At 44.7% G+C, this 26,753-nt stretch overlaps 1 protein-coding gene across 2 annotated transcripts in view; it reads right to left on the reverse strand.

Annotated features, from left to right (window-relative positions):
• KIAA0355 (KIAA0355 ortholog) overlaps window positions 1-25,328 on the reverse strand; it is a 75,667-nt gene extending 50,339 nt beyond the window's left edge. For both annotated transcript variants that reach the window (XM_032230552.1, XM_032230551.1), the window contains exon 1: window positions 25,164-25,328. The gene's annotated coding sequence lies outside the window, so the exon portion shown is untranslated. The remainder of the gene's footprint in view (window positions 1-25,163) is intronic.
• Between the last annotated feature and the right edge of the window lie 1,425 nt (window positions 25,329-26,753).

Genomic DNA, 26,753 nt, shown 5'->3' on the forward strand with positions numbered 1-26,753 from the left:
AGAAGAGCTGGCGAGTTTCCGTTCCGTCTGAGGGAAAGTGAGCCGATTGTCCTGACAGGAAAAGATGCCGCCTGTCTCTCTAATCCCCAAACGGGGCTGGAGCCTCAGATTGGAATGGAGGAAGGTCTCTGCCAGGCTAGGAACCGGCCTTGGCCACAACCGGCTGCCATAACAGGCGGTGTAAGGAAAAAAAATCCCAGCTCCAAGCCGTGAATGAGATGGAGGCTGATGGGTAAGAAGCAGAAGCACCAGCAGCAGCCTCTGATTCTGGCCCAGCTAGGCAAATAGCAATAGCAGTTAGACTTATATACCGCTTCATAGGGCTTTCAGCCCTAAGCGGTTTACAGAGTCAGCATATCGCCCCCAACAACAATCCGGGTCCCCATGGCTGAATGAGTGGATGGATCTTTATAGTTTCTGTAACCTTGCTGTTTGGGATTTGTGCAACATGGGCTTTGTGTTCTGAGAGGGTGTTGGGTAGTTCTTACTGTGGTTGACGGCTATGACCTGTGTTAGATTTTTGGGTGAGGGGCCGCTTGGTCTAATCCGATCACTCTGCTTTTTTTAGCAGTTAAACTTTGCCCTAAGGGGTTTCAAAATATCCTGTCTTGAATGGACTTCTGCCGGCAGTATTTGCTTTGCTTGTGAATGGAGCCATCTTGACAGCTGGGCGGGACGCGGGAATATGCATCAAAAGGCGGGGGTGTCCCGCCAAAAGCGGGACGTCTGGTCACCTTAAGGTAGCCACCATGAGAAAGAGTTGGCAAAATAGCTGGTTCAGTTCAAATTGGATCTGACCGAGAAGGAGGCTCAGCAGAAGCACCTCACTGAGGACTAGGAGCATAGGCTTTCCAAGCAGAGGGAAGACCTGTGGGAGTGCAAGGCCAGGTATTGGCACCTGGAGGCTTAGCGGACTGAGATGGTCAGCCAGTTCCAGGCCATGATGCAGTCCCACTGGAACGAGGCCCTCCGGCTCTTCACCACCAGCGGCTCTTCCCTCCAGTCTTCGCCCAAAGGCCCCCCCCCCGCGGAAGCTGAAGCAGACCCCATTGGAATTTCTGCCCCTCTCCGACCTGCACAAAAAGACCCTGAAGAAGGAGACTCTCGCAGCAACACAAGCATTCATTGCATGTATCCGTCTCAGGGGCCGTAGTTTGAGGACCCCGATTTAGTGCAATATAAAAAATGCAAATAATTTTTCTGCAGACCAGCAAAATTTTCTCAGGGACCCCCAGTTGGTGACCGCTGCTCCACAGCACCTGAGGGCAAGACAGGAAGCAATGGGTGGAAGCTTGTCAGAGAAAGATCCAAATGGAAATAGGGAGGCATTTCCTGATGATGAGAACAATTAGTCAATGGAACAGCTTGCCTCCCGGAGTTCTTAGTGCTCCATTGCTGGAGGTTTTCAAGAAAAGATTGGACAACCATTTGCCCAGGATGGAATAAGGACTCCTGCCTTGGGCAGGTGAGGTGGTTGGATTAGAAGGCCTCTCAGATCCCATCCAGCCCTATGAGTTGATGTTGATGTTTATGTCTATTTGTGAGATCGCATTTCTCCCAATAGTTTGTAAGCATTTAAATTTAAATTTTTCTTTTTCTTTCCAAATTAAATATTGTAATAAAAGAAAAAAGAAAATTGCCCCTCTCTTTCAGTTTCCACCTTCTTTCCTTCTTCTCTAAAGGTATTCTAAGTTGATTTCAACTTTAATTATTAAACACTGAAAATTTTATGAAGTTAACAATCATGAACTATGTACAGTCCAAAAGATATTAATTAATCCTTCCTTTTTGGAAAGAGGAAATTTCAATCTGTTTTGGAAGTCAGGAAAGCAAAGGCTCAGAATAAATGGAGACTTGCAACAAAAGTCAAAGATAGTTTCTTCCAACATATAAATAACAAGAAAAAAAATCAAGGAAACAAGTAGGTCCACTAAAGAGAGAAGATGGCAAAGAAGTAACAGGCAGCAGAGAGAAAGCAGAGCTGCCTAACTCATTCTTTGCATCTGTCTTCTTACAAAAAGAAACTATAGCCCAACCTATCAAAACATACCTGTAAAAGACACATTAGAAATTAAAATGAAAATAAGCAAAAAATGGTTAGAAAACACCTATCTGATCTTGATGAATACAAATCACCTGATGGATTACATCCCAACGTTTTGAAGGAGCTGGCAGATGTTATCTTAGAACAATTGTACCATATCTTTCAAAAATCCTAGAACAGGAATTTCCTGAGGATTGGAAAAGAGCTGATGTGGTTCCCATCTTCAAAAAAGGAGAAAAAAAACAGATCCAGGAAACTACAGACCTATCAGGTTAACATCAATACTTGGGAAGATACTGGAAAAGATCATCAAAAAACATATGTCAGCATTCTGAGTAACGCATCCACTAAAATCAGAACTTCAAGGCAGGTAGATTCCTCAAAGAATATGTTTATTAGATACAGTACATCATATCGGCACAGTTAGTGAAAGCCAACTCAAAAAGTTCCTGTGGTTTTTCCCTAGTTAAAAAAGCAAATCTTCCCTCCCCAGATGTCATAAGTCGCATTGTTCAATGGGAGTAGCTGGCACGGTGCTTGATCATTCCTCTCTTCCCTCAACTGCCACCTGTTGGGATGACCTTGGTTCACACAAGAAAACATTTTGTTTTGACTATTACCAAGCATATCTACTTTCCCCCCTCCCTTCCCCCTCTAAAAGTTTGTGGCAACTATGAGGCAGCACAATGGTTCAACCAGGTTTGCTTCAGAGTTGACAACATATCTGTGAACACCTAGAAAGAAATAAAGTTATAACTAAAAACCAGCATGAGTTTGTTAAAAACAGATCATGCCAAACCAATTTTATTTCATTCTTTAACAAAGTGACTAAATTAGTAAACCAGCGAAATACTGTGTATACTTAGACTTCAGTAAGAAATTTGACAAAGTAGACCACAAACCACAAACCACTTCTTGGTAAGGTAGAAAAACGTGAGGTAGACAACGTCACCATCAGAGGGATTTGTAACTGCTGACGAACTATACACAACTAGTTAGCCTTAATCTACATGGAGGGAAGTAAGCAGCTGGCCATCAGAACTTTTGGGTGCTTCATCCCTGGAGGTTTTTAAGAAGAGACTGGACTGTCACTTGTCTGAAATGGTATAAGGTCTCCTGCCAGAGTAGAGGGTTAGACTAGAAAACCTTGAAGGTCTCCTCCAGCTCTATTCTGATTGAATAGAATATCATCAGTGCTTTATTGTATTTTACTTTGTTAAATATTTCCCTGTTGCATTTTAAGCTGATTTGGGCTACCCTCAGAAGGTTGTAGGCCGCATGCAGCTCATGGGCCACATATTTGACACCTGCAGTTAGGAACTGTTCCTTAACCTCCATTTTCACTGAATCTATAGAATTGTGCGATGAACTGTGTGTGTTTCACAACTCTCAGCCAGCTGCCATCTTTCCTGAGCTGGTTAGATTTGCAGACCTTTATTCACAAGTCTGTTACAGCCTGGGTCAACTTGAGGAATGAGCTCTTCATGAGGCCAGCCTTGAAAAGTATCCAAACTTCCTAGTCAGATAAAAGACAGGTTTGCTAGCTGGTACCAAACTACAGGAATCACAGAGTGTCAGTCCTGAAAAACGTGTACTATCTACCAAATGTTGGAAACAATTTGAAGTGCTGGCATTGACCTTTAAACTCCTAAACAGCTTAGGGCCCATAGCTTCTTCCTATAAACCTACCCAATTGAAATAAGCCACTGGCAAATGCCCCTCTTGCCTACCAAATGATCGGCTGCCTGATAGCCTTCTCCAGTATAACTCTCAGGCCCAGGCAGTGAGGGCTAACCTTTTCCAGACTGAGTGCCCAAAGCACACGCCCGAATCACCAAAATGCAATGTGCATCCGTCCATCCCCTGCCCCCCTGTGCATGCGCGCGGTAAGAACCATGAGCAAATGCCAATAGAGAACTGATTGATGCAACTAAATTGCTCAACATTTCAACTAGTGGGATCAAGGAGGCTGCTGTGGTCTCCACCCTCTGGAACCTCTTGCCTCCTGGGGTGAGATCTGCTTCCACCCTTCTGACTTTCTGGAAGAGCCTTCAAATTTGGCTCTGCCACTTGGCTCCATGGTTGATGGAGATGGGGCATCCTCTGGTGGATATGGTTGATAGAGTGAGAGAAAAATGTCCACCCCAGTACCGTTTGTGTAGTTAGTTTTAACCTTTTACTTATTAAATTTTATTAAACTTTTATATGTATATTTTATACTATTATAAACCACCCAGAATCACTCAAAACAGTAAGACAAGCATCATATCAATTGAATGAATAAATTAATGTCCACCACTGCTTCTGCATGACAAACCCAAACCTTCCTGAGCCACAATGCACCTGTCATGGCTGCTTCACTTAGTAACCAAGAAAGAAACCACTCAACTCCATTTTGCAGAATTAAGAGTACTTTTACTGGTTATAAGTTTCGAGTTTAATAAAATTTGTATGCCGCCCACTCCCATTGGGACTCTGGGCGGCTCGCAGCAAGACAAAAGAAACATTTAAAATTTAAGAATAAAAAATACAATTAAAAGTCCACATCATCCATTCCATCTAAGCGGGGCTGGATATAAGTAAATAGAAGCTAAGAAAAGCTGGATCTGAGATAAAAGCGACCGCAACCATACATATCAATGTATGACCCATTCCCCTCCCCTTGGTAATCCCAGTTCAGTCCAATTACTCTGCAGGTGTCATGTGGGAGACATCTTCAAAACCCATCATCAGGTTGGTATGCCGGACAGTTGGCCTTGGCGGGAAACTCCTCTCCCCGCTACATGCACAGTACATGGTGAGAACAACTCCCTTCTTACAGTCTCTCCTGTATGGAATATTTCCCACACCCAAATACCATGCCCCGCTCTCCCCATTTCAATGGCAGCCGAAAAGCAAGCAGCAAAACAGAGGCTGACAGCACCACTTCCTTGGAAGCATCTTTTGATAAAGAAGAACTTGGAATTGTCTTGATGAAAAAAAGTGTTATGGGGAAATGGATATGTAAGAATGGACTGGAATGAAATAGAATAGAATAGAATAGAATAGGAGCTGGAAGGGACTTTGGAGGTCTTCTAATCCAGCCCCTTGCTCATGCAGGAGAACCTATACCTGTCTTGTTTCAGAGTCAAAGATCATGTGACATGGGAGAAACAAGAATGGATTTCCTTCTATTTTTCTTTCCTTTGGATCGGAGCATAATTTGCTTATGCTAAATCAGAACAGCAGTCTTCCCAAACGAACTTAATGCATTGCTTCTGTACCACTGGGACAGGAATAAAGGGTAACAATCATTGCTGCTTTTTCTTCAAAAAAGTAAGTATTAAATACCCTTCTCCAGCATTGCTCTTTAATCAAAATAAGAGATTATCTACTATTCTATTGCCTTAAATTTAGGCTCCTTTTTGCTTTGAAGTACCCTTCTTTCTACGGATTTTGACATCCTTGCTCCCAATAACTATAAATCTTTAAATCAGCTCCTAAAATACACTATATTGCCAAACGTATTCGCTCACAACTGGGTCTGATTATGTGGATGGGTGAGTGAATACTTTTGGCAATATAGTGTATGATGTACTTATGAAACATAATTTGGCATTAAAATATATTTTATAACATATATTTTAGTATTTTAAGAGCCCTGAAATTAGTTGCAAATCAGTTGGAATTAAGAGCTATACTGAAATGAATTGTATTTTTGTCCTCATATATATACAATATGTGCATTGTTTTAGAGCTATAGTTGGCTTTTCAGTCTTGTTGTACGGCCCTTCATAAAAGCAACCAAAGTTTCTCAACTTATATCCTTCATGCCTGTTGAATTTTTTATGGTGATGACCAAGCAAAAATGGGGGGGAAAGGCCATAGGCAAAGCATGATCTTTTCTTTCTTGCATCCAATCATGCACAATCTCAAAGACCGCCTGTATTGCAGTTTGGGGGGGGGGGAGTTTTTCATAAGTGGTTTGCCATTGCCTCCTTCCTAGAGGTGGGGGGAAGTGTCTGGCCCAAGGTCGCCCAGCTGGCTTTGTGCTTAAGGCAGGATTACAACCCTCAGCCCTTCCGGGTAAACCAGAAAGAAAACATGACTAAATGAGTGAATTCTAATTTTCTGGAAGGCTGCATTAACTGAATTTTGCAAGTTTGAAAGTCCAAACTTCCCACAGCTCCTGCCTGATCCATTATGGCAGGTGGTTCCCGAGTTTCTTTCTCTGACTGGGGCTCCTGCCTCTCTTCCAGTTCTCTGATTCTTTCCCAGGCAGCCTCTCTTCCCCTCCTTCCCCAAGGTCACCCACACATTCCTTTACAAGAACTCACAGTCTCTGGCTCTGCAATGAGCCATTACGACTCCATGAGTATCTCTGTTTGTACACCATTCAGAGTCACATCAGGTGAGATGGGCAGCCACAAGTATATGATAAATAATGTAAAGAAAGGGGGAGGGGGTTTACTGAAAAAGGACGTTGGTCTTACCTGAACGTCTATTTTCTGATGGGAGGAGGGAATGGTCACACGTGGGTTTTATCACAACCTGATTGGTCCAAGGCTGAGAGGAAATCTATAAATACTGGTGCCTGTCCATTGCTAGCCCAGATTCTCGAACATGAACGGTACAACTGAAAAACAAGAAACAACACAACAAACCCCGGGAAACACCCCCCGGGCCCTCCCCTTGGCCCCAACAGACAGAACTCAGGGCGGGTTGTGACCATTCCCTCCTCCCATCAGAAAATAGACGTTCAGGTAAGACCAACGTCCTTTTTCCAGAATGGGAGGAGGGAATGGTCACACGTGGGACATACCCAAGCTAAAGTCCCAGGGAGGGAGAACAGGAACTCTAGGAACCAAGGGGAGCCTCAGCTGCCACCCCCTGTAGGACCCTACGACCGAAAGACGCGTCCGCTGACGCGAAAGCATCCAGACGATAATGTCGGATGAACGAGGTTGGAGTGGCCCAGGTAGCCGCCCGGCAGATGTCTTCAAACGGGGCCCTCGTGGCCCACGCTGCCGAGGTTGCCGCGCTCCTTGTAGAGTGCGCCGTGACGCCTGACGGAACCGGCCGCCCTGAGGCCACGTAGGCCTCCGAGATGGCCTGACGCAGCCAACGGCCGATGGAAGCCGAGGACACCCTCGAACCCAGAGCTCCAGGTAGGAAGGAGACGAACAAGGCCTCCGACTTGCGGAAATCCTTGGTCCGCCGGAGGTAGATCCGCAAGGCACGGCGGACATCCAGGCGATGCCAAAGACGCTCCCTGTCAGTGGACGGACTCGGGCAGAAGTCAGGCAGGACGATCTCCTGAGCCCTGTGAAAGGGGGTATTTACTTTGGGGACGAATGCCGGGTCAAGGCGAAGGACCACTCTGTCCTGGTGAAAATGACAGAGGTCGTCCTTACAAGACAGGGCGCCCAGCTCGGATATACGCCGGGCGGAAGTGATGGCCACCAGGAAGACCACCTTCAGCGATAAGAAGCGCAAGTGCACCGAGCGGAGAGGTTCAAACGGAGCTCCCGTCAAGGCCTTGAGGACAAGCGGAAGATCCCACGTGGGGAATCTATGAACGGGGGGAGGCCTGAGATTTGCCGCCCCCTTGAGGAACAGCTTGACCAGAGGAGACTGGGAAAGAGAAGAAGACCCCGCCCCCCCCAAGACCGAGGACAGAGCCGCCACTTGGCGACGCAAGGTGTTTTGCGAGAGCCCGTCCTCCAGGCCCTTCTGAAGGAAATCCAAGACGTTGGGGATGGTGGCTCTGTCGGGAGAGATGCCCTTGAGGGAGCACCAACTGACGAACGCTGCCCAGGTGGAGTTATAAATGCGGGTCGTCGAGGGACGACGGGCCGCCTCGATGGTGCGAATGACCCCGGAAGACAGATGAGCCCCCCTTAGAAGCCGCCGTTCAAGAGCCAAACGGTCAGCTGAAGCCACTGAGGCTCTGGGTGAATCAGGGCCCCCTGCCGTAAGACCACCTCCCCCTGCGGAATCCTCCACGGGGAAGTCACTGACAGCTGAACCAGGTCCGCAAACCAGGGTCTCCTGGGCCAAAACGGGGCCACCAGAATGACCAGGGCCCTTTCCGTCACCACCTTCCTGACGGTCCCCGGGATGAGTGGAATGGGGGGAAAGGCATAGAGAAGGCCCGGGGGCCACCGGCTCCTGAGGGCATCCGTGCCCTCCGCCGAGCTGGATTGGAAACGGGTGAAGAAACGCGGGAGTTGTGTGTTCTCGGGAGACGCAAACAGGTCCACCCGGGGGGACCCGAACCGACGACAGATCTCCCGGAACAGCGACGGGTGGAGTTGCCACTCGCCGTTGTCCAGAGTTGCTCGACTGAGCCAGTCCGCCTGGACGTTGGAGAGTCCCGAGATGTGCTCCGCCACCAGGGACTGTAAGTGTTTCTCCGCCCACGACCCCAATCGCAGAGCCTCCAGCCAGAGGGCTCTCGAGCGGGTCCCGCCCTGACGATTGATGTGCGCCTTGGTGGCCACATTGTCCGTCAGGAGGAGAACGTGGCTCCCTTCCACCGAGGAGCGAAAGTGACTCAGAGCCAGACGCGCGGCCTTCAGTTCCAGCCAATTGATGTTGTGACGGAGGTCCGAGGCCGTCCATCTGCCCTGAGCCATCCGAGAGCCCACCAGGGCCCCCCACCCGAACAGACTCGCGTCCGTGGTGACGGTCACCCTGTTCGGCTCCCAGAACAGACACCCCCGCTGGATGGCCGGGGAGAGCCACCACACCAGGGATGCACGGACCCCCGTCGAGATGCGGAGAGTCCGAAGGGAATTGCTCATTCGTCCCCTCTGATAGGGGATAAGCTCCCATTGAAGGGGCCGAAGATGGAGTCTGGCCCACGGGACAATCCCTATGCAAGAGACCATCTTGCCCAATAACTGCGACAGAGAGAGGATGGAAACGGAGCGCTTTGTGCGAACGCTCTCTGCCAGCCGACGAAGGCTGACCTGCCTCTCCTGAGACAGACGCACCTCCCCCAACCTGGAATCTATGACTGTCCCCAGATGCAGAATGCGAGTGGAGGGAGTGAGATGGCTCTTTTCGAAGTTTACCGAGAACCCCAGGGCCTGGAGGCTTCGAATGGTAATCTGAAGATCTGAAACGGCCTGAGACAGGGAGCCCGCCTGAAGCAAGACATCGTCTAAATAACATTGGAGGCGGATCGGGACCGATCTCAGATGGGCCGCCAGAGCCGCCAGGACCTTTGTGAAGGTCCTCGGGGCCGAGGCCAGGCCGAAGGGAAGAGCCCTGTACTGGTAATGGTGGGGCCCGTGGGAGAACCTCAAGAACCGGCGATGAGCGGGCAGGATGGGGATATGAAGATAGGCCTCCGTGAGATCCACGGAGGCCAGGAAATCGCCTTTCCTGATGCCCTGAAGGATGGACTTGAGCGATGACATTTTGAACCGCCTGTAGACCAGAAACCTGTTCAGGCGCTTGAGGTCTAGAATTGCTCTCCAACCCCCCGTGCTCTTCGGGACCACGAAGAGATTTGAGTAGTGGCCCCGGCCCCGTTCCCCTGCGGGAACCGCCTCCACCGCATGGATTTCGAGGAGGTGGGCGATCGCCTGACTCAGCAGGCGGCAGCGCTCTCGACTCCGGGATGGAGGGAACGACCGAAAGAGATTTGGAGGAGTGGAGAGAAATTCTAACCTGAGCCCGTAACGAACCGTGGCTCGAACCCAGGCGTCCGACGTGATGTCGTCCCACCGGTCCGCATAAAGAGCGAGGCGGCCGCCGATGGGATGACTCGGGTTCGAGTCACTTCCCCCTGCGGAAGGGACGGCCGCCTCCCCCCCGAAAGGGCCGCCGAGCCTGGCCCTGGAAACGGCTCCTGTCCTGGAAGGGCTGCCCCAAGAAATGCCTGTCAGAAGAGAAAGAAGAGAAGCGCTGGTTATAGCCGAAGTTAGGGGCCCTATACCGTTGCCTACGGAAGGGACGTGGCTTGTTCTCGGCCTTCTTAGCCGTGGAGGGTAGGACCTTCTTCTTGTCCTTATCCTCCACGAGGATGCGAGTAAGGGCCTCCCCGAAGAGATCGGGCCCCTTGAAGGGGGCAGCCGCCAAATCCCATTTGGCTTTGTTGTCCATTTGCCAATGGCGCAACCACAGGAGCCTACGGGAGGTGACCGAGGTGGCCAGGGCGCTAGAAGCAAACTTGACCGTGTCCAAGGTCGCGTCAGCTGAGAACTGACACGCCGCCAGAATCTTGACCAGATCCTGATGGATCCGGTCCTCCTGTATGGGAATGCGTGCCTGCAGCTTCTTGAGCCACATGACCGTGGCACGATTAAAGTAGGAAGCCGAGGCCGCCGCCTTAATGGCCCACGCTGTGGCGTTGAAGTTCTTCCGCAAGGTAAGCTCTGCGCGCTTATCCTCCGGCTTCATCTTATCTGCCGCATCGCCCGACACCACCGGGGAGGAGGACACCAATGCGGCCACAGGGGTGTCAACCGTCGGGAGCTGAATGGCCTGAGCAAAGGTTTGCTCCATGTTATAATGTCGACGGTCGGTACTACCTGGAGAAGAGAAAGTGGAAGGTTTAGCCCACTGGTCGGTCAGAACCTCTAGGAACAAGGGAGGGGCAGGGATCTCTTCCTTGTTGGTGGCCGTGGCAGAGAACATGACCATGTCGGGATCCCTTGGGGGGGGCACAGAGGGATCCCCAGTTCCGACCTTGGTGGTGTGTCTCGCCTTATCCAAGAGAACTTTAAACAAGGCGGGCATAAATAGGACCTTAGAAGAAGGTTCCTCCGAAACAGTGGTATTCTCATCATCTGAGAATCCCATCTCCTGGGGTAACTCCCCCCCACCCAGGAATGAAGCCTCACTGATCATGGAAGGGGAGGAAGCCCGAAACTGAGCCCTGTTCAGCCCACCATGCCTAGAGTAAAGGGAGCCTTTGTCCCGCTGGGCAATGCCCCGAGTGATGGCTGCCGAAATAAGCCTCTTAATCCCTTCAGGGAGATTATCCAGATCCTCCACATCCCCATAAGTAGAAGCAGGGCCCTGAGGAGCCAACCTTTGGGGGGAACAGGGGCCTCTGGACGTGCCCTCCAGAGGATCATCTATGGGGGATGGAGAACGCCCCCTCCTGGAGAAGGCCTGCGACCTACCAGGGGAGCTGCATGAAGAAGCCGGGCTAAAACCTCTAAGTAGAGACCTTTCTGAAATGGGCCTAACAGGGGACCTGGATCTGTCCCTAGACAAAGGCTTGGAGGACTGGGCCTGCCTTTCTGCCCTGGCAAAGGTCCTTTCCAGCGCCCTATGGCGAGCTGCCTCATCCCTAGAGACAGAACTGGAGGGGCGTCTAGAAGAAAGGGATCTCTGAGGGGGAGCCCCCCTCCCCACCTCCCGATCCAAGGCCTCCTCACTCCCAGTAGGGCCTGCCCCCTGCCCCTGGGGAATCTCCGCTCCCTCGTCCATGCCCCACTCACGTGTCTGACGAAAGGAGCAGGAATCGGCCTCCAAAGTCCCACCTGAGACCAGGGCCTGAAGCCTGTGGGGAGACCTAGGCTCAAGGCCTCTCACTAGGCCGCACTAGGCCCGTCGATAAGGGCCAGGCCTCACGCACGTGGCAGCCTCCAAAATGGCCACCGGAACTCCGTGTGCGGGAGAAAAGGGCTGGAAATAATCACCAGCAGCCCAGCCAGGCTTCTAGCCGGCTTCACTTTAAATTGAGCAGGGAGAGCCGCTCTCCCCCCCTGCTCTGTTTCCCCGGCAACACAAACAAAGGAAGCCTGCAGCGAGGGGCCCCCTCCGGAGCGATCTGCAAGCTGGAGCCTCGAGGCTTAAAGTTTCACTTTCACTTTCCTGCTGCAAAAACACAGCCTCTTCAAGTAGTTTGAACGAAGCAGTTTGAATGCTGCAAAAAAACAGCCCCTTCAAGTAGTTTGAACGAAGCAGTTTGAATGGAACCGCACCCCCGCACCCGGGGACGGGCAAAGGTTCCTGGCCTGCGGGGGGGAGACTAGAGCCCCACTGGGCTCTCCCCCAGCCGCCCGAGGCAGAGATCTGTCCCTTGGGGCCGCAGCAGAGCAATTTAGAATTTAAATTTAAAGTGCCCAATTAGCCAAATAGGAATCAGACTGAATAGAACTCACCCAAAAGGAGAAAACAAACAGAACCTATCCAACTACTCTACAGCTTGGACCAGGCTGAGAGAATCTGGGCTAGCAATGGACAGGCACCAGTATTTATAGATTTCCTCTCAGCCTTGGACCAATCAGGTTGTGATAAAACCCACGTGTGACCATTCCCTCCTCCCATTCTGGAAAAAGTAGGGGCTCTCCTCCTTTATCAGGTGAAATATATCTGGCTTATGGTTTACAGCATAGTAATTTATGTTGTCCTATTGAGTCTGCTTACTTCTTCCCAACTTAAAAAAAATGATCAGAAAAAAATGATGCCTGGTTTGCCACTTCCCATCAAACCACTGATCATAATTAAATTTGATACCCAGTTAACAACCCTAATTGGAACCACAATTGTACTAAGCATTTCCGCTAACTAGGAAAGCAGGTGGCCATGACTATACTGGTAGTCCTCTACTTACGACCACAACTGAATCCAAATTTTCTGTTGCTAAGTGAGATATGTGTTAAGTGAATTTTACCGCATTTTACGACTTTTCTTGCCATAATTGTTAAGTTAGTAACAAACTTGTGAAGTGAAACTGGCTTCCCCGTTGACTTTGCTTGTCAGAAGGTTGCAAAAGGGAATCATGTGACTCCGGGACACTGCAACCGTCATAAATGTGAGTCGGTTGTCAAGCATCCGAATGTAAACCACATGACCATGGAGATGCTGCAATGGTCATAAGTGTGAAAAATGGTTATGCCACTTTTTTCAGTGCTGTTGTAACTTTGAATGGTCACTAAGTGAACTGTTATAAGTCAAGGACTACCTGTATTTTCTGGATGAAAAGAGACCAAACTAGTCAGTTTCACATCTTCCTCTTCCTTGCCTCCTGATCACTCCCTCACCCTTTGGGAAGGCTCTGATGCCTGCCTACTGTCTTGCACACATAGAAAGCAATGTGGTCACAGGCAGACTTGGGCAGGGAGTGCTGAATAAATACATTACGGCACTCTCTTGACATCCCTTTTTCTCCAATCTCTCCACTGATCCTTTCCCACTGCAAACGTGAACATTTCCTTTTGATCTGTGGAAGACCAAACGGTTTATTCTCCTGAACTCTCTTCCTCACCAATCTCTCCACTATTGTCTACGCTTGCTTCCCCAACGCCCTGCAGAGCAAACAAACAGGAGAAGATTTCAAGGCTAAGCTGTAAGCTGTTTATATGATGTGTTGCAGCCCTCAGCCCCAGGCTGCAGGCATGGTTGCATTGCTTTCAATGTTTCAACACATACTGATTGCAATGGCAATAAAATGATTGAGGAGAACTGTGAAGGTCATAAATGGACCATTAGATTATTTTTTCATTGGACCATTATAACTTTGAACAAACATCTGGTTGGTAAGCAAGGACCCTCTGTACTTTGAAGTTACTTACCACCACGTTAGAGTCTAAAGCCAGGGTCTAACACTGGTTTCCAATTATTACTGGCTTGCTTGGGAGAAGAATGCCTGAAGCCCTTGCTAGAATGCAACATTAAATTCTTTCTCCCTGGAAAGTTTCTACGCATTGTAGCTGCACCCACTGACAGAAGAAGCCAAGTGAGAACAAATCAGCCACTGTACATAGGCCCACCATTCTGAAGAAGAAATGAGAATTCTTTTCAAATCCAAGATATCATTTTGCATGAATATGGTAATTGTGCTAAAGGGCTTTTCTGCGTAAATGAACAAGCAACATATACATTTTATCAAATCTTGGTTTATCATTTTGGAATACTAGTAACTCAAAACTATTTCAATTTTAATTTTCAGTTTCTTATTAACAAACCCACTATATTATTTTAATGTGCAATTAAAGCTCCACTAAAACATTTTAAATCCATCCTGACATTTAGTTTCAAGTCTGAGCGAAAAAGCAAACTGCACATGAATGATCCAAAAAGCTACTACAAAAAGTTAATACTACTCACCAACTTTAACCGCTGAACTACCACATCCCCCAATCATGATCAAATTTCATCTTTTTCATAAGTCTTGCGTTGCTTAATGAAATGAACTTGCACCTTGTTCTAATATATTTTCATTTATTTACCATTTCTGCAATCCTCAACATATTTGATGACTGTTAAGTATCTTCACTATTGAGCTCCATATATTTAATTTCTTGAATAATAATTTGTTAATAATCGGATTGAGTTAAATGTTGAGTTTGCTCAACATTTCTTACCATACAAGAAATATAGCCTGAGCTCATCTTACTTCTTCTTCACAATATAAAGTAAGAAAACTAGAAACTAACAAAGGAACACTTACTTTACCTTATTAAGTTAACTGAATTTATATTCTTTGAAATCTACAGGCAAAATGTGTTAAATTTCATTGATTAAAGCTAATTTATTTTATTATGCAATAAAATAAAATCACTTAAGTAGAAGACAATCATTTTACTCGCTCAGATTTTAAAGGAAAACTACTTTTATCTTGATCATAAATTTCCTTGGTCACACCAGTTTTTCACTACAAAATTCAACATACTTTTACCGTAAAATCAGAAATTAATCACTAGCAGTTTGACTAGATTAATCAGATTATCTTTTCAGCCACAAGTACAAGGCAAACATCATGATTTAATTAGGTCAAGATATTTTTAAAGTCACAAAACCAAGCAACAAATTAATTGCTATGCAACACAGGTCAAATTATTAGGTTGCACAAAGAATAGCATGTCAGAAAGCCTTAGACTGATCCCGAGTGTGCCATTTTGCTCAGGTTTAATGTACTAAAGAATTAAGTTTGTGACAGCAACAGATAGTAAGTGCCACCTCTGCACGGAAATGGAAAACATAACAAAATACAAAGATCTACAAACAGAAATCAAACGACCTTGACAAAAGAAAGCAAAGGCAGGACCAAGTCATATATGCCTTGGGTGCAATTCCAAAACAAATGGAGCACCACTTTATTGAATACCATTAGGATTGACAAATTCACCATCAGTCAATTGCAAAAGGCAACTTAGAACAACTTTCCATACATCCTACAACATATCTGTAAAAGCTTTAAGTCAAGTTAAACTCTCAGAATTTCTCAGCCAGTTTGCCAATCCACACTACTTAAAGTGGTCGAGGTTAAGAAACACAGGCTTAGAGAAACAACAAAGGAAAGATAAGAATAGGCTGCAGACCTATTGAATGAACCCATTTTGTCTTATGAGACATTATTTCTCATATGAAACATTACATCTTGTGACCTAAATGCCCTGTCTTAGTATGTTAGAGACAGGCCTAGTGTCAATCCACACATAAATCCTTATATCTCCATCTTTGTGTCCTTTCCAGTTAATGCTTTTCTAAACTTTATCAATGCTAGCAAAATTATAAAGATAAATCCTTTGTGGACGAAATATGTTTGAAAATCTCAATAACCAAAATAAATATCTTTTACTTCAAGATAATAATTTTAAAAAACTCAAAATCAAACAGCAATTAGTTTTGGTTTAAGAATCTGAACGCTGGTTGATAATTCTCAAACTACTTGAAGATTCACTCCTTATTAATTCATGGTTAAATCAAAGCTGTGTTACTCAGTCAAAACATTCTTCAAACATAAATAGAATATTCTTTATTGGCCAGACACACAAGGAATTTGTCTCTGGTGCATTAGCTCTCAGTGTACATACAAGCAATGAAAGTGATAAATCATAAGATACAATCACAGATAAGATACAACCAACAAAGTGATAATCATAAGAAAGGCGTAGGTAATAGAAAGATGAGAAGAAGGATAATAGCAATACAGTCTCCCTACATGGTCAGATATGCTTAGGCATAAAACAGTGTTGGGGGAACTACGTGTTTAGCAGAGTGATGGCATGTGGAAAAACTGTTTTTGTGTCTGGTTATTTTGGCATGCAATGTCCTACAGAGGCATTCCAAGGGAAGAAATTGAAACAGTTTAGATCAAGGGGTCTGTAGATGTTTTCTCAGCTCTCTTTCTGGCTTGTGTAATATAGCTCTTTAAAGCTAAAGAGCTTTAAAAATTCTGAAAAGACAGCCATAAATTTGCAAAGGCACAAAATATAGTAAACTTATTCTTAACATTTACTGAACAATATTTCTAAAAACAACAATGCCAGGCATGCACAAACTGCTAAAGCCCCTTGTATTAAGACAGAAAAGCCACTGCTCTATTCTGTCATGCTATCTTAAAAGTTACCGTAATTGTCATAGGCAATGGAGCTCAGCTGAGTGATTTTATAGACTATTATTTCCCAACTGTGTTGGAGCATAATCACTTTGCTTCTAAATCTGATTGGCCAATGAATAAAGGAATTATACTCCAACATGCATGGAGGATAAAGGAAAGATATAGTCATTCTACTTTTACTTCTCTAATTATTAAGCTCTATTTTCAATGGGAAAAAGATTATTTTTTCTAACTGTAAAATTCACCAAATTTACTTTCCACCTGGCTCCCAGAACATTCCTGTCATATCGTATTCATAGCAGTTGGTCTTCCCATATTCCTTTTGAAGAAAGACATAAATGCTTTAAGTCAGGTAGATTCCAAATAGTTCTGTTTGAAGTTAAACTACAATTTCTCCATTGTTATTATTTTTCAAATAAAGATTACATACTGGGAAATATATGTGCAAAAGGAAACTATGGATGAATGATAAGGCTATGGAATTCTGAGGAAAACAAAGTAATGACACTTGCTTTTAACGCACTCACTAAAAAACAAGCGGTTTGTCTTAATGATCACTAATTTCAGTTGTGCTCCATTTGACCCCACATTCTTTCACCCTGCAGCTTGGAATTATTTCCTGTAACATTCTCAAAAATAGGGGGAAATAACCCCCATCTGAACTTATGCAAGAAAGAAAAAGAGGGCCTGGAATACCCACCACAGGTAAGAACCCTAAATGTTGCTATGCATAGCTATGCAACTGTGCCATACATAAACAATAACACAAGCCTTCATGAGATGCATCTTTCACAGCATTAAAGAGTAACAGCTCACTGCCCATCCAGATTCCTATCTTAAAGAAGAGGAGGAATTAAGCTTCAGTATCCAAATGGCAATTTCATCTGTACTCTACTGCTACCTACTAAATCTACTATCTTGACCCTGATCCATTACATCAGGGTGAGATTTCTCAGTTTGAACATACTTTTATCATTTTTCAGCAGAATCTATTTCTATCTCTAATTTTAAGGCCAATCTGTTTAAAGAGAGAGATTTTATTTTATTATTAGACTTCCATCAGTTAACAAATAACTTGTGGACTACAGTAAGATCTGAAATTACTGAAAACTCAACCAATCTAGCAGTTTAAGGACTAAATAATGGGGAAAGTAATGCTTATTCGTGCATCATGCAAACCATAATATGGTTCAGTCCTAGGCTCATTGGTGGGTTCCTGCCGGTTCGGACCGGTTCGGCTGAACCGGTCGTGGTTTGGCGGTCTGGGTCGCTGGAACCGGCAGTGACCCAGGCCTACCTTGCCCCCAAACTGGTTCTCCCAGCGGCACCATAGGCGCCATCTTGTTTTTTGTTTCTGTGCATGCGCAGAGCAATTTTTATTGTATTGTGCATGCACGAGCAGCGTAGCCACAAGTGAACCTGCAGTAGTGACTGCCGGAAGCCACCTCTGCCTATGCTGTTTTAGCTCAGCATGTGAATCGAGTTTATAAAGTCTGGCTTTAATTGCTTGACATCATGTACAGACCTAGTAACTGAGTTCATGCATTATGCTAAACTATATTTGCTTTAGCCACTGCTTCCTGAATGAACACAAGTACTTTTCGGAGTATAAGACGCACCAAGGTTTTGAAGAGGTAAATTTTAAAAAAGTAGATAGGTAGATAGAGGGATAGAGAGGGAGAGAAAGAGAGAGAAATACAGTAGGTAGGTAGGGAGAAAGAGTAGGAAGGTAGGTAGATGTTTCCAGGTGTATTTATCCATGTGCTGGAGAAGGAAATAGCTGACAATCTGCAGCACCTAAGACTTTATTTCTGCTGGCAAAGCACTTGATCAATCTAATTATCATCAATCAGTTAAAGAGCTTTCCAAAAGGAAAAAAAAAAAGTTTTTGCAAACCTCCCAAAAATGGGCCTGATTTTCGTGAAAACGGGCCCATTTTTTTTAAAGGCATGAATAGCCTTGGGGGGGGGGCTTGCAGAATGCTCCTGGGCCCCCCAAAAAATGAGCAAAAAAATGGCCCATTTTTCATGAAAACGGGCCCGCTTTTTGTCAAAAAAATTGCATGCATAGCCTTATGGAGGCTTATAGAGTACTCCTGGGGGCTAGGGAGGGGCAAAAAATGGTCTGTTTTTTGCTCATTTCTGCCCTCCCCAGGCCCCAGGAGCTCTCTGAAAGCTCCCATGGGTATGCACGGGCATTTTGAAGAAGGGGGCGGGGCTTTGGAAGGCAAAAAATGATGTATTCGGTGTATAAGACGCACCCAGATTTTCAGCCTCTTTTTTGAGGAAAAAAGGTGCATCTTATACTCTGAAAAATATGGTAGCTGGATTTATGCCCAAAGCCAAAAATCAATAAATTACATAAAGGTTTTACACTTATGGATCCAGCAATTTTGGCAATTCAATAAAGTGAATTTAAAGTAAACCATGAAATGTGGTCAATAGCTAACCGAAATGTAATGCAATGAAAATTATTATAGTAAAATATCCTACCCTGGACACATTTTATGAATACCTAGCTCTCTGAAAAATGCTGGAAAAGGTAAAAGAAAAGAGGATGACCAGCAACCTATTTGGCTTCACTTAAAGTTTTAATTTCAGAAAACTAGTACTATATTAAGCGTGCATTGAGTACTGTTAGCTTTCACTTATAACTAATTTGCATTAACAAGATTCATTCTCAGCTGGCTGGTGTATACAATTAAATCACATTAAGATGGCTGTAGGCCTGACATTAAGGTTAGAAAAATTCACATTTTTATGTCATTGCATACATGTATTCTCATCTGTACATACTTATATGATACTCATCTGAAGTATTGCACTAATTTCATAAATAAAAGGCAAAGCTTTCATAATTTTCATAATTTTGACCTCTCAATAATTACCAATCAATCAAACTAAGCTATAATATGGTTGGCTTGATTTTGGCTTTTAGCATTTTGAATGAATGGCAAATTGGACAAATGGTGTTTAAACAGACTGTTGTGAACCAGGCCAACATGTCTCCATGATGATAATTTATGTAAGAAATTGTAATTACAAGTTCACAGCTAGCTAATTATATGAGCCAGCAATGTGCTGCAGCTGCCAAAACAGCCAATGCAGTCCTAGGCTGCATTAACAGAGGGATAGAAGCAAGACCACATAATGCCATTTTATAATGCCTTGGTGAGATTCGTGGAATGCTGCATCCAGTTTTGATCTCCACAATGTAAAAAAGATGTTGTCTCTATAAAGAGGACAGAGAAGAATGACAAAAATGATTAGGAGGCTGGAGACTAAAACATGAAGAAAGGTTGCAGGATTTGGGTATGTATGTCTAGTTTAATGAAAAGGGGTGACATGACAACAATGTTCCAATATTTGAGGGGCTGCCATAAAGAAGAGGGGGTCAACTTATTTACCAGAAGGCAGAACCAGAAGCCAAGGATGGAAACTAATAAACTAATCTAATGAAGGAAAGACGCACCCTACAACTAAAGAGAATTTTTCTGACAATTAGAACAATTAATCAATGGAACAACTTGCCTCCAGACTTTGTGGTTGCTCCAATACTTGAAGTGTTTAAAAAGAGACTAGACAAACCTTTGTCTGCAGGGATTATATACCTTGCCTGAGCAGGGATTGGGCTAGAAGACCTCAAAGGTCCCTTCCAACTGTTATCCTGTATTTTAATATGGTTTAGATAGTTTCAACTTAGTATGTTCTACGTAGCATAGCATAGCAGTTAGACTTATATACCGCTTTATAGGGCTTTCAGCTCTCTCTAAGCCAGTGATGGGCAACCATTTTGGCGTGGTGTGTCAAAAATCGGCAAAAAATCGAGCATAACTCGCGTTGTGTGTCACTTCGACAAAAACATAATTTTGCGCAATTTATCGTTTAAACTACAAAAATGTATAATTGCAATATATAATTGTATTTAATAAACCAAAAACAAATTATTTAACATACCTGCTTAATAACTTCTTTGTTCATCAGTCGATTTCGTATGTTGCCCTTGATATTATTGAACTTGTTTGGGGTGCCGTGAACCAGGGCTGTGGAGTCGGCTGCTTCCAGCTCCACGTCCTCATCAACATGCCGCTCCAGCCCGCCCCTGCTATGAATATTCCTAGTGACGCGAGGGCGAAGAATATGAATATTCATAGCGGGGGCGGGCCGGAGCGGCATGTTGATGAGGACGTGGAGCTGGAAGCAGCAGACTCCACAGCCCTGCCATGAACTGAGATAAGTGTGGTGCGGTCGTAACCGACAGTCCCAGGAGTAGACTCTCTGTGCCGGCCTGACTGGAGAGAGGCGCGCACTGTTCCCGCGCTCCTCTCCTGCGGGTCCTCCCTCGCCGCGCTGATGACGTGTGTGCGCACAGCACGCACGCCTTACCAGCAGCCCCTGCGCTCAGAAAGGGGCGGCGGCGATACAGTAAGTGAGTGTGGGCGGGGGAGATCACATGTCCCGCCCCCCCGTTCCTCCAGCACAGATTCTTTCATCCTCGGCGGCCGTGCAGGAGCCGAGGATGAATCGCATGAAATCCTGTGCGTGTCACCCCAAATGGCTACGCGTGTCAGCACTGACATGCGTGTCATAGGTTCGCCATCACTGCTCTAAGCAGTTTACAGAGTCAGCATATCGCCCCCACAGTCTGGGTCCTCATTTCACCCACCTCGGAAGGATGGAAGGCTGAGTCAACCTTGAGCCGGTGAGATTAGAACCGCTGAACTGCAGATAACAGTCAGCTGAAGTGGCCTGCAGTACTGCATCCTAACCACTGCGCCACCTCGGCTCTTATGTACCAAGGTTTATGAATTTTTCTGATTGTGAATCCAACTGGGTTAATCATGGTTAACTACTATACTAATATTTTGAACAGCTGAAGTTTGTAATTATCCATTTAACATTTCTAGATAGGCAATAACCACAAAATTTATAACATGTATCAAACTTCATCTCTATAACAGTATTTTTCCCCTGTGCAGAATCAACAGAAAATGCCTATCTGTAACAAGTGTCTCAAAACACAGATATCTGAAAGTGAAATATAATACTACAGAGTACGTTTGCATCAAAAGAAAGATACAGGCTCTTGTTATAACAGTAGGTCAGCGGAATAACTGAAATTTAGGATTGGACCTGCATGTTTACACATTTGCTTTAACCTTATTATGCATCAATTTGATTCATTTTCATAAATCAAGTGCCTGTTTAACACCTGAAAATGTAAAATACAGTAGGATCCAGAATACAATATCGTCTACAAGAGATTTTGTAACATGAGTTCTCCTACAATTACAATCCTTTATTGCTTTTTAATGCATGCATAATGGCAAGTTCACATATTAAAATAAGTTTTGTTCCTAGTTAATAAGACTTTGAATAGATGCTGAATTCAAATATTGCATCAAATCTAACATGGTTTTAACTTAGTTCTGGTTATATTCACAAATTACACTAACTAAAACAATGTAATATCTTTAAATATAAATGTCAGCAGCCATAGTTCATATTTTCAAAGAAGATTCTTGCATCTACAGCATTTGCACATTTTAATAAGACATAAGCCATGGTTGACAAGCCATAATTGAGAGAACTTTACACTGACTAAATATTTGTTGACTTTTGCTTAGCTTGTATGAACCTAACAACTGTAGTCTATAAAACACAGCTTGTATCTTTAACACAATAGGCAAGCCAGCTAACTGTGGTTTATTAATAAATCATGCTTAATATGTGTGTTGACTATGAGACAGCTATATTTATTCAAACCAGCAACACTAAGTAGTACACAAAGGATTATATAATTTACTAAGAAAACATCTTGTGGGACATTTATGCCCCCAAAACAAGCTGTTTACAAAGATGGCTATGAAGAAAACTGCAATACTCTTGCCTGTTGGGCTATTTGTTTCTCTCTTCCTTTTAATGAGGACAATTCTTAACATCTGTGAATCCAGAAGAGCAAAGTAACATCCGTCCCACCTCCTGGAGCCACAAAATTTCCGAGAGTCTGACTGCATATCTCAACAGTAGTTTCATAAAGGCAAGCACAGATTGTGGGTCATTTAGAAAAGAAAACCTTACTATAAATGCTACTCAGTTCTTGGAAGTTTTGCCATGCTATACTACAGGTTTAATGCCTTTATTAAGTTCTATTAAAGTCATTTTCATAACTTTTCAATAATACAGGAAAAAACATAGATGGCTCACATACTGTGCTTAACTATAGTCTTTGACTAACCCATCATTAGTTGCATCTGCAGTTATATTATTTCACAAACTATAGTCTACAAGTCCTAATTGGTGGCTCACATTACAGACTCAGCAGTGGCCAAACAGGCCATATTACAGATGAATACAATGTGTGAATCCAACCAGTCCCTTATCCAAATCCATTCACTAACAGCACAATTGAGATCTCAATCCGCATATCAACTTCATGTCATACCAGTGACCGAACAATGACTTTCCTTAATTAGCAACTTCTACTGCGGCTCCCAAAAACTTTAAGTCAGCATTTCCATCTGCAACACTGGCATATATGCCATTTCAGCATCACAGGATTAAATTTATTAAGGCTGCATAGGTAAAACAATCATCTCAGCAATATAAAGACAGAACAGCAGAAAAATAGAAAAATAAAGAGCAGTCTTACATATATATATAGACTGCAATATACTTCCAACTGCAGGAAAATGAAGCACAAATTGACATAATATAAAAAAAATATCATGGAATTTGGAAAAAAATATGTTTAAAGTAGAAACCACACAGGGAATCTAATAGAAATACTGCTAGAAGAGCAGTTCAGGTAGCCCTTGACTTATGACCACAATTGAGCCCAAAATTTCTGTTGTTAAGTGAAGCTCCATTTTCTTATTGTTAAGTGAACCACTGCAGTTTGGTAAGTTAGTAACACTCTTGTTAAGTGTGCTTGTCAGAAGGTCACCCTGAGAGACTGCAACCATCAAAAATATGTCTCTGAATTTTGATCATGTGACCATGGGGATGCTGGAATGGTCGTAAGTGTGAAAAACGATCATGTCACTTTTTCCAGTGATATTGTAATTTTGAACCATCACTAGATGAACTGTTGTAAATCTACTTGTACCGCTGAGCATTTTATTCACACAGTACATTTTATCTTATCATTCCTAAAGTACGTGAAGATACCAAATATTGTATAAAACTCCTTTTCTCAGTTCTCCTTACAACACTGAGATAAGCTGCATTCAAAGGCAGACCAGCTTCATAGTATGCCTTTTCCTTATAAACTGCACTTTTCCTGCCGCATAAATACCATCTGAAAGTTACAAGTAGAATAATTCTGAATTCAAACAAACACATTTAAAGGATATAAGATTCAACAATAACATATGTAAAAATGGCAAGTTTTAACTTTCCACAGCTCTTTTAAGAGAAACATTCTTAACTAAATATACTTCAAATAAGCCTGTTGAAACAACTGAACTCTAAATTAAAGATGTTCCTGCTTAATCTTTTGCATAATGGTAAATTTTTGCCTTTTCTTTTTCTTTGAACCCACTCCTGTGAACCTATGAAATCAGCTGAACTGAGATAATTCATGGACTGGATGATAAGGACACTATAGTCCATGCAATATATAGCACGATAAATGTGTTACTATACTCTTGAAAGGATCACAACTCTAAAATTTTTGCTGCAGCAGGCTAATGTATGTACAAATAGCCCAAATATATATAAGAACTATTCCAAACAATTTTATTGATGTCTTTTTTATTTATAGCATTTAAAATTATGAGATAAAGCTACCCCACTAGCTCAACATGCTTTCATATTCAACACTTTTGTTTATTGGGCCTTCATGTGTATTTTAATACTGTTACTGCATTAAAGCAAGACATTATACCACAAGCAGTTTAATATTACGGTGTGCACAATTAGAAACTCTATATAGGGGTAACCTTGCAACTTAATGGCAAATTTATCACACCCAAGAAATAAACTAAAAATAACAATTTTAGGATAGAGGGGATCATGCTTTGCTTATTGGAAGTCTTTCCTGAAAATTCAATCCTATTGAGAAGGTTCAAAAACAAAAAAGATGAAGCTCCCTCCTTATGTTCTCTTTTCAGATGCTGGCTTATTCTTTCTGGGTTGTTTTTTTTTTTTTTTTTTTTACTATTTGATGAAATATCTAAGCTTTGGAAATGACCCATTATTGCATTCCTGCTTCTCAAAGGATGCTGGCGATGAACTTTCCAAGGCAGGGCCAGATCCCCCCCCCAAAAAAAAACCGAGGCTCTTTCGGCTTCTTCCCCAGGTTCAAAACCAACGGAATCCAGTCCTCCGTTTGACGCGATCCCCGCTCCCAAAGGGGGCCGTTCCCTACTCAAAGCAGCCCAGCTTCAAAGGGCCTCAGGCCGCCTTACAGCCCCGGGAGACCTCCCAGCCGACGCCGCGGCTGCTGCTATTACTGCGAAGGCAACCGGCCCAGGCCCTCCGCGGGGATGCAGGGCGGCCCACCCCAGCCGGGACCACCGGGCTGCCACTCGCCTCCGGCCCTGTCCTCCCGGGGCAGCCGGGGATTCCGGGCGCGGCGGCCGAGGATCCCGAAGCGCGAGGGGCGATCCGTGGCCCCGCCGGCGCAGGCGCACTGGCCGCCCTCAGCCTTCGCCCTCCGGGCAGGGGCCTCCCTTCTCCCCCTCCCCTCCGCGGACCCCCGCCTCGGCCCTCCCGTGCGCGGGGCTGGGCGGCGGCCCGTCAGGCGCGGGGGCAGCGGCGCCCCTTCCCAGCGCGGACGGGCCCTCCTGAGGGAGCCCAGGCCCCGTGGCGCGCGGCCCTGGCTCACCTGCCACCGCGCTGACGGCCGGCGGCGCTCTGCCCGTCAGGCGGGCTCGGGCGGGGGGTCTGGCTGCGCTCCGGAGCGGCGGGCTAGCGGTTGGGCGGCGGCGGCGGCCCGGAAACGGAGGAGCGGCGGCGACGGCAGCGGTGGCTCTCAGCCGGACGCCGAGGGGAGGGGTCTGCGTGGGGCGGGGCTTCCGCTGGATTGACAGGCGAGGGGCGGGGCGGCCGGAAACGGTGGGGTGCCTGGAGCGGCTTTTTTCCTGCTGGTCTCGGGACGCTGGAGGAGGCAGGCCGGCAGGCTCGTCCCCCGGGAAGAGGAGCGCGTGGCTTGGGTCGGGATTGAGGGGAATGGATTCCACGCCTGCGTCTCTCTTTTGAAGAGGACGGTTATCACTCTCAACTCTTGTGCTCTTCTTCATTAGGTATAGCAGGGGCGTCCAAACTTGGGAACTTGAAGACTTGTGGACTTCAATTCCCAGAATTCCCCAGCCAGCCACGGTTGGACTATACCGGCTGGGTAATTCTGGGAGTTGAAGTCCACAAGTCTTCAAGTTCCCACGGTTGGACACCCCTGATGTATATTAATAGTATAGCCTTTATTGTAATTGCACAAACTAAATAGAACGAAATTAGTTTTAGCCTCACTGGTGCAATCCATGACAACAAATGCAAACAACATAAATAATAAAAAGAATAATCCCAATACAAGTAATTAGGGGAAAAGAAAATGAAAGAAAAAGAAAAACTAGTCATATGTTTGAGAGGAGGAGTGATTGTGGTTATCCAGCGCTGAGAGACTCATAATTTACTAAGAGTCCACCCCAAATGTTGAAATTATTTGGGTGTCTCTTCTGCTCATTTACTTTCCAAGATGGTAATTGTTAAAAAAATAAACTATTTAAAAACCAGAACCCTGGTTTTTCTTGCCTAATTGTAATTTTTTCACCACTGAATTTCAATTTCTTAGATAGGGCCCGTCAAGATCCTTCTGACTCTTAAGCCTATCTTTTGGAGTATTGGCTATTCCTGCCAGCTTGGTGTCATCTGGAAATTTGATGAGTTCCCCATCCCCTCATCCAAATCATTGATGAAGATGTTGACGAATACTGTGTCTAAGATAGAGCCTTGGGGTACCCCTCTGCATACTTCCCTCCATGTCATTCCAAAGCTTCATGCATCCTTTTTTTAACAACTATCAGATAAAAAATTTACAGTTAAAGATCTTCCAATTGGCAGACTAAGGAAAAACTGCTTGGTGAATCTACTATTTTTCTGGATCAAAGAAAGTTAAAATTGTTTTAAAGGATTTTAAATAGTTAGCAAAAACCTTAACAAGGGTTTGATGTACAAAGAACAGTAATTTTGAAATATGTTTTTGGCAAAAAGTGCTTTTGAAAATATTAAATAGACCAGTGGACTGGATTTTCATAGGAATGTTGTTTAATGTTACAGAACACAAGCAATTGGTCTATTTTACAAAACAAAAGAGATAAAGATAATATGAAACAGAGTATGAATGCAACTTATTGTTGTTGCTAGTTGCAAAGTCGTGTCTGACCCATCGCAACCCCATGGACAACGTTCCTCCAGACCT

Source organism: Thamnophis elegans, chromosome 14 (assembly GCF_009769535.1).
Source record: "Thamnophis elegans isolate rThaEle1 chromosome 14, rThaEle1.pri, whole genome shotgun sequence".
In the NCBI taxonomy this organism is placed as follows: domain Eukaryota; kingdom Metazoa; phylum Chordata; class Lepidosauria; order Squamata; family Colubridae; genus Thamnophis; species Thamnophis elegans.